The 7,773-nt window shown below is 43.7% G+C and overlaps 1 long non-coding RNA gene across 1 annotated transcript; it reads left to right on the top strand.

Moving 5' to 3' along the window:
• Window positions 1-2,885: 2,885 nt before the first annotated feature.
• On the top strand, window positions 2,886-6,523 carry LOC122455859. The gene is made up of 2 exons (XR_006274361.1): window positions 2,886-3,223; window positions 6,378-6,523. It is a non-coding gene; the product is annotated as an uncharacterized LOC122455859 (long non-coding RNA).
• The last annotated feature ends 1,250 nt before the right edge of the window (window positions 6,524-7,773 follow it).

Here is a 7,773-nt window from a genome sequence, read left to right as displayed (position 1 = left end):
AAAGGAGGAGGGGAGAGGGGAAGCAGGTCGACCACTCCTCCCCGCTAGGCTGCAGGCAGGGGAGGAGGGCGCCAAAAGTGGTGGGCTGGACGGGGGGCAATCAGGGGTTAGGGGTCAGTCACCGACACAAGGTGGAAATTCCGGCTCCTCTTGGTGCACTACGGGGGGGGGGGGATTCAACAACATCGAAGGTGCAGTGAAGAGGGTTGCAACTAAAAAGGGGAATTGCACAAGCGCATGGGAGGGGGCATGGGCACATGGAGCGAGGGGCTAAGCGGTCTGGGGGTAGAACAGGGAAACCAAGGGGCTAGCTTCAGAGGCTGGGGCGGGGCAAACAAACAAAGTCTGCAGAAGGAAATGGGTGGGGCAGGCAAACAAACTGAAGCTAGTAAGCGGGGCTGGGGCAAAAGGGGGGGCAAAGCTATAAGTGGCAAATGGGGCAGGTAGTAAAGGGCAAAGCTGGGGTGTAGGCAGTCCGGGGGGGGCACATGTGCCCACATGCACTTTCACAAGTCTTTTTTTTAAGCTGGCTGCTGCTTCTGGCCCAAAGGGTGGTAATAGGGCATGGCAAACAAAGCAAGAAGCTGAGTCCAGAGGCAGGAGCTGAGGCAGATGGTATACAGCCGGTGGGGGTGGTGGAGGGGGCAGCGGTGGTGGTAGCAGTGGTGGGGGTTGGGGGGGACACGCAGATGGATTGGGGGGCAGCTCCACGCCACACCCCCTGTGTCCCTGGAAACACAGTCAAAACCTCCACCACAAGAGCACAAAGTTACTTAGTCTTAGGGCCCCCTCCACGGTGGTCTGCAAAGTCTCTAGGTGCTCCCCCACTGGTAGATGGTCCTCTTGTTCTCCTCCTCAGGCTTCAGCAGCTCCAGCCAGCAGACTCCACAGCAGCAGCAGTAGCAGCAGCTCCAGGAACTCCAGGTGGTGGTCCAGGGAGGCATAAAGGACCTTCTCAGGTGGTGGTGTCCACAACAGCAGTGGCTGGGGTCCCTCACTCCTCCTCTCTGGGGAGTGGGCTAGCAGCCCCCCCCGGGGCTGCAGTTGGAGCAGTAGCAGCACCCAAGAGTGGGGGGTCCAGCAACCAGATAGCAGAGAACGGGGGTTGTCTGGCCCAGCCAAGGGAGCAGTTGGAGCAGCAGGGAGAGCTGAGGGCCTAGCAGCAGGAGTAGCAGCTTCCCACCTCCCTCCAAGCTAGAAGGCTATGGAAGAGCAGTGGGAGAGAGAGAGAGAGAGATTCACTCCAGGCTAAACAAATCCCTAGTACCAGGATCAGTGAAATGGAAGCTGCTCCAGGTCAATTAAGACACCTGGGGCCAATTAAGAACTTTCCAGAAGGCAGGGAGAAGGCTAGGTTGATTGGGACACCTGAAGCCAATCAGGGGCTGGCTGAAACTAGTTAAAAGCCTTCCAGTCAGTCAGGTGGGAGTGCATGTCAGGAGCTGTGGGAAGAAGTTGCGTGGTTGGAGAGGCTGAGTAGTACACACCATATCAGGTACAAGGAAGGAGGCCCTGAGGTAAGGGTGAAGTGGAGCTTGAGGAAGTGAAGGCTGCTGTGGGGGAAGTAGCCCAGAGAATTGTACATGTCATGTTTCTAAAAGGTCAGCTACCATAGCTGATGCTATTAGGGTCCCTGGGCTGGAGCCCAGAGTAGAGGTTGGGCCCGGGCTCTCCACCCCCCCGACCTTTGCCCCTGATTAATCACTGAGACTGGGAGACAACAGAGACTGTGCAAGGGAGGATGACTTCTCCTCACCTCCCTCGCTGGCTTATGATGAAAATGGCTCAGTAGACTGTGACCCTTGTCTCTAGAGAAAGAAGGGTTACATGAAGGGTCACAGTGAGGCTAGCGAAATCTGCCAGGAAATGCGGGACCCACGGAGGCAAGGACAGAGCTTTGTCACAATAGATAAGACTAAAAAGATGAAATGGGGGGGAAAACATGTATCAAATGTAACTGTGAGCTAAGTAACTACTAAAGACTAACACAGGAAAGTAGGATATGTCCAGTTAATGGTTTTTTTTAAGAAAAAATCAACTGTTTTCAAAGTGCCAGTAGTTTTGTTTTATTTCCAGGTTATAAACCTTGCTCGCAATCATGTATCTTTGCAGAGTGTATGTGCTCAGCAAAATGATCAGAAGTTAAACAGCAACAGCTGTCAGAGAAGACCAAGATGTACTAGAAAATCATTTTAGTTAAAAGGAAGACAAAAATCTATGGAGTACAGAAGTGAGTTTTAAATTAGCTATTGCACTAAGCTCAGCACTAACAAAGGACCATCTGCAGGCTTCCACAAAACAAACTAGAGCATTGAGTTAAAACTAATGGAAGCCAGTCATTGAAAAGGTTTACTTCTTATTTACCTAATTGGAAGCAAAATAATTCCTTTGATAGTTGTCTTCATTTAACAAAATTTCTCCCTTTTCCTGATTTATATACAGTAAAATGAGCTTGTTAATTACAACCATATTTGTCTCTGTGCAGATTGGTGAGTGTTTGTTTGGGAAAACCTGGAAACTACATCCACAAATCAGGTGGAAAGATCTGCAGTGCAAATTCCTCATAGACTGCCAGATTAAAGCCTTAATCTGGAAGATATCCTGAACTTCATTATCCTGTTCTGTTATTGGGGCAGCTCTGCTGAGTTTATTGCAAAGTGGGCCATAGTGGAAATCAGAGGAATAAACTCATTAGAAGTTTGCACTGGAGCTAAGATTTGAATTGGAGCTCCTGGGGATCCTTTATCAACTACACCAGCCTGATTTCCTTCCTCATTCCATTATTTCTGGAGCTAATTTTCAGATAAAGTAGAAAGCAGCTGTTTCTTTTTGATATTTTTTTTCTAAATATTGCAGAGATTATAATTTAGGGCAGGATGCTGCCTCATTAAGTTTTTCTCATTGAATTCAATGACAGCAGGATCAGGGCCTTAAGGCAGCAGGAAGGAATGCGTCAGCCATAGCCTCCCTAGAACAAGGACTTGTCTTGATTATAGTATTAGTTTGGTAATGGAAGATGAGCTCACCCCTGTGAAAGATTAAATAAAGTATCACAACTTGGCTGGCCTTAAAACAACTTCCTTCTCAGCTATGTTTTGAAACCTTGCAGCCTCCATGGTATTCTGTAATTTGAAGAGAAAGTGATAAAAATGTTTGCAAAAATGTGTCCTATGTCTGATGACAAGAAGACAAAAGCACAGATAGATAGAGGGCATGACTAGAGGTGATATTTCTCTTTCTAATAATAAAGTAAAAATAAATAATTTATTTGAGGATTTCAAAAGCAAGTGAAATTAATCAGCCCGGACCCTGCCACTAATCTGAACGCTTCGGAGCTTTGAAGTTTTTGAAATCCATATCCAAACTTTGCAACACACATACTTCTCTGTTCAAAACCCATTTATGTCAATGAAGCATGTAATGTGAATTATTTCTTAGGTACAAGATGACATGTCAATAGGACTGATACTTGCTCATTTGGTATGGGATGATGGATGTTGTGGGCATTGTAATGAGTGCTCTTAACGTCGCAATTGCATATATAAGGGAATGTTGAGATATTATAGGTTGGCAATGTTAACTGGTCTGCTTTTTTCCAGATTCTGTAATATTAATATCACATTGCTTTGTGTGATCACTGTGATGCGGTGTGCTCCCCATTCTGGCCTTGAAAAGGATGAATTAGGCTGGATAGGCCCAATCAGCCAATTAAGCTGCAAACACAGGGGACATTTAGGTTATGTGGAGGGCACTAATTAGAAGGAAGCTTCCCTGTGCGCAAACTGGTTTGCTTCTGTAAAGTTAAGCTGGTGAAGGATCAGATTTTAAATGCTCACATCCGGGTCCTGGACTGGAACCCAGAGTAAAGGGTGGGCCTGAGTTTCCCTACCATCCACTGCAGAGTGGTATTGCTTGGGACAGTCAATGGGAAGACTGCCTGAGTCACTGTGGGAGTCAGGGAAACAGGTGTGAGGACTGCTTGTGCAGAGAGACTTTGAAAGACAAGTAAGCTGTAGCTCACGAAAGCTTATGCTCAAATAAATTTGTTAGTCTCTAAGGTGCCACAAGTCCTCCTTTTTCTTTTTCCCTAGAAGGGGAATCACAGTGTGACCTGACCGGAGAGCTGAGTCACGAAGACACTGTACTGTGACTCTGTGAGCTGGAGGAGAGTTGCAACAGTGGAAGAGAAGAAAGGGGGAGCTGAACTGGGTGGAGCTAATCACTAGAAGGGATGCCACCCAGTAGTGAGTAGAGCAACCTGTAACAGTCACTTTAAAACACTGGCATTCAAGAGGAGGTATTGTTTAAGCTGATTCTTAGTTTATTTATGAATTTTATCTTTCAAGTTGAATAAGCTGCTGTGCTAATGACTCAAGTTGTATGTTCATTCTGGTGCCATGCCATGCCCTCTCTTGATCAAATGTATCCTAGTTGGCTTTTACTTTTAAATATTTCTGGGTAGTTTGATTGTTTGGAGTGTGTCTCCCTCTAAAGACATTTCTACATTTAAAAAGTGTAGTGTGAAAGGAAGAAAAGAGCCACCTCTGATCACTTCACTGGAGTTAAAGAAGGGATTAATTTAGCCCATTATTTACACGCGAGACAGGAACAGTTTCTTTGGATGTGGGAATGATCTGCCTGCTACAACAACACTGCATGCTGCCTGATTCATGATATCTACCTTAAAAGCAGATATGACATCTGACTAATCTGGCATTTCTTTCTTGAACAAGCTCAGAAAGAGGGCTGTTAATTAGCTTATTTTCCTTCAAAATGTAAAATAAGGCAGAATATAATAAGTATTCTACTGGCAAGTGTCTTAACTCTAAGAACTCTTAGAAATTCAAAGAACTGGAGGAGGCATCTGTGAAACGTACATGCAAAGTGAAGAAATTCAAGCAGACCGGCTGCCAGTAACTTGAAGACACCCATAACGACTGCTTGTACTTGCATGGTTTATTATGACTCATAATTACACAGCCAGAGTTCCAACCAGTACATGTAATTTCTGGAAGGTAGGAGACCTTCCCTCCCTCCCGCCCCCCCAAAAAAAGAGAATTTTTAGTTCTGTACATTTCTTTAGCATTGCCAACTACTAGTAACCTGACAACGCTTCAAACAATGCTAACCACTGATGATTAACACCACAGTGTTTGTACAATCCTCCTACCATCTGCAGAATCCTATCCAAAACGTACGTAAATATTCTATCTAGTCTGAGGACTCGGCTTATGTTAATTTGGATAGAAATTGCTTTAGGTTTGGGCTAGCTGCTAGACAGCCCAACTTAATGAATAGAGTTACCTGTGCAGCCAAATCTTATATGAAAGGGCTAACAATTCTACAAATGTGGATTTGCTGATTATTGTTGAAGAGTCAGTCCTTTTATCAAGTGTAGTTATCTGAAATCCTTTGGCTAAAACCTATGCTAGCAAGTGCTTTTGCTTTTCAGAAGCAATATGGCTTAATACTGGTATACAATATGTGGCAGATGGCAACTTCATGTGCAATCAGGCATTAAAGTGTGCCTCAGTTAGCTCCAAATAACCAAGATTTGGGGGCTGACTCTCCTCTTAAGTACACCAGTTTTACACATGTATAACACCATTTACTTCAGTAGCGTTACTCCTGATCTACATTGGTGTAAGTGAGAGTAGAATTGGTCTCATAGTCTTTCTATTTTTCTGTTTCAGCAAAAAAAACAAACCAAAAAACCTGCATTCATCTGTGGGACATTTTAAGTGATCTTAAACTGCTTTGCTTTACAGAGCTTTGTAGCTGAGTGGATCAAGAGAAACTGTTACTACAATGTCTATATAACTCTCTGACTCTTCACTGGCCTACTAGAGAGCTCAGTAGAAAATCAGAATTGCTTTATGAAGCGACTTAAGTTCGAACACAGGGGACAACAGCCTTTCTCCATTTTAAAGTACAATGAGTTAGAGGAACCAGTTGTGGATATGAACATTGTGTTTAATAGGGGCTATAGATGCAGAACCTTTAAAAGATAGAGGAAAAGAACATCATATAGCCCTTTGTTGCTGTGTAAGGCATTATGGAGATATACAAACTCCACACGGGACAAGAAGTGGTTAAAGATCTGTTCTGGGTGCAGGCAGCTCTACCCTGCCACACCTTCAAGGAATGCAGAAGCTGTAGGGGGAGCTTAAAAGGGGAGCAGAGCAGCTCACTTGTTGGTAGACCAGGGAAGAAAACAGACCTTCAGTCCTCGGCTCCAGAAGGCAGGAGCTTCCCAAATGACCACTGCCTTTAGGGAAGAGAGGGCCTCATGCTGATGCACCTTGACAAAGAATAATTTTCCTCTTTCTTATTAACTTTGTTTATTTGCATTAATTCCCTTTGTCTTTTATTCACAGATTGCCCTGGAAAGGGAGAGACTTTCAAGTGAACTGGCTGGAAGCTGAGTCACAGGAAGAGGCGGGTCAAGCAGCAGCTGTCAACAGGAGACACCCAGCAGGGATAAAGCTGCTACATCACACACAGCCACAAGGAGATGACAGCGGTGAGTCAACCCCTTCAGACATAAATACTGTGAAAGTTCCAATTAATATATTAAAGTCACTTCTGTGAGGGGGAGAAAATGTGATGACAGAATATGGGGCTTAATTCCACTCATTCGAGAGTGGTCCCATGCAAGTGACTAAAAGCTACATGATTAGTGGAAAATCAACCACCAAGAAAGAAAAAGGCCCAATCCAAAACCTGCTTAAATCAATGGGAGTCTTCCCACTGACTTTAATGCACTTTTTGTCTCAAACCCATGGTTCATTTATTTGTCTCTTAATATTCTGAACTTTCTGTCTATCTGATTCTTGGTAAAGATGTTAAAGAATATTAGAAGTACAATCAGAAACTAAGAGATGTTTTCTCTGCTGCAGAATTGCAGTGGTAATTATGAGGCACAAAGACAGGTGTGGAATAGTGATAAAGCATTTACTCTTCTGCAGCTCTGAAAGGTCTGACAGGTTTTTTTTTGGGATGAAACAGCTGAATATTAAGGACCTCAAATTCTTTCCAAGGAATCTCACAGATAGCTGGGAGTGAAGACGCTGAGTCACTTCTTGGGAGAGGATTGTGTTTTTTACCCTCAATGTAGGGTGGGGCCATAATATTAATCATTATTATGGATAAAAACAAACAAATCCAGACTGCAGTGTTGACCCGATCTGTTTCTCTGCTTTCTGAACTTATATTAACTAAAGTGCATAGTATTCTTATGTTTATCTCTTCCTCACAATGGTTGTGCTAATAATTTCTTCAAATAGAAACAACTGGAAAGAACAGGTCCCAACTCCACAAACCGACCAGTTTTTGAAATTCTTGAATTATGAAGGAAAGTCTTTCTACAGCATAATACTAATGTAATTGCAGTAGCCAGAAAATTAGTACTTGGGATGTCTAACCTGTGGGACTTGTGTTCTTTTATACGTGTAGTCATTAATGTATATGTAACTCTGGTCTAAGGTTTTAATCTTTGTGCTCTTTCAAAAATGTGGTTTTGATGGAAATTTACATGTTAATTGTTTTATACTTTAACTTTTATTTCTAAAGCCTCAATCCTTTAGGGCCTGCTGACCAACCTATACAACTCTTAATGCATCATTAGCATGCATTGAATTCTTGATTCGTCTTGCATCACTATCCCACATATCTTCTGCTTTCTCCACTCCTCCAGCTTCAATGCTCCATTGCTCTCCTTCTTCAGCTCCCATCTCTGTTACTTTCTCCAGGCATGGAAAGCTCTTCTTATTC

The sequence above is a fragment of the Dermochelys coriacea genome, chromosome 9 (genome assembly GCF_009764565.3).
Source record: "Dermochelys coriacea isolate rDerCor1 chromosome 9, rDerCor1.pri.v4, whole genome shotgun sequence".
Taxonomy (NCBI): domain Eukaryota; kingdom Metazoa; phylum Chordata; order Testudines; family Dermochelyidae; genus Dermochelys; species Dermochelys coriacea.
The sequence above is the reverse complement of the archived record's forward strand: the minus strand, read 5'-3'. Positions and strand labels throughout refer to the sequence as shown.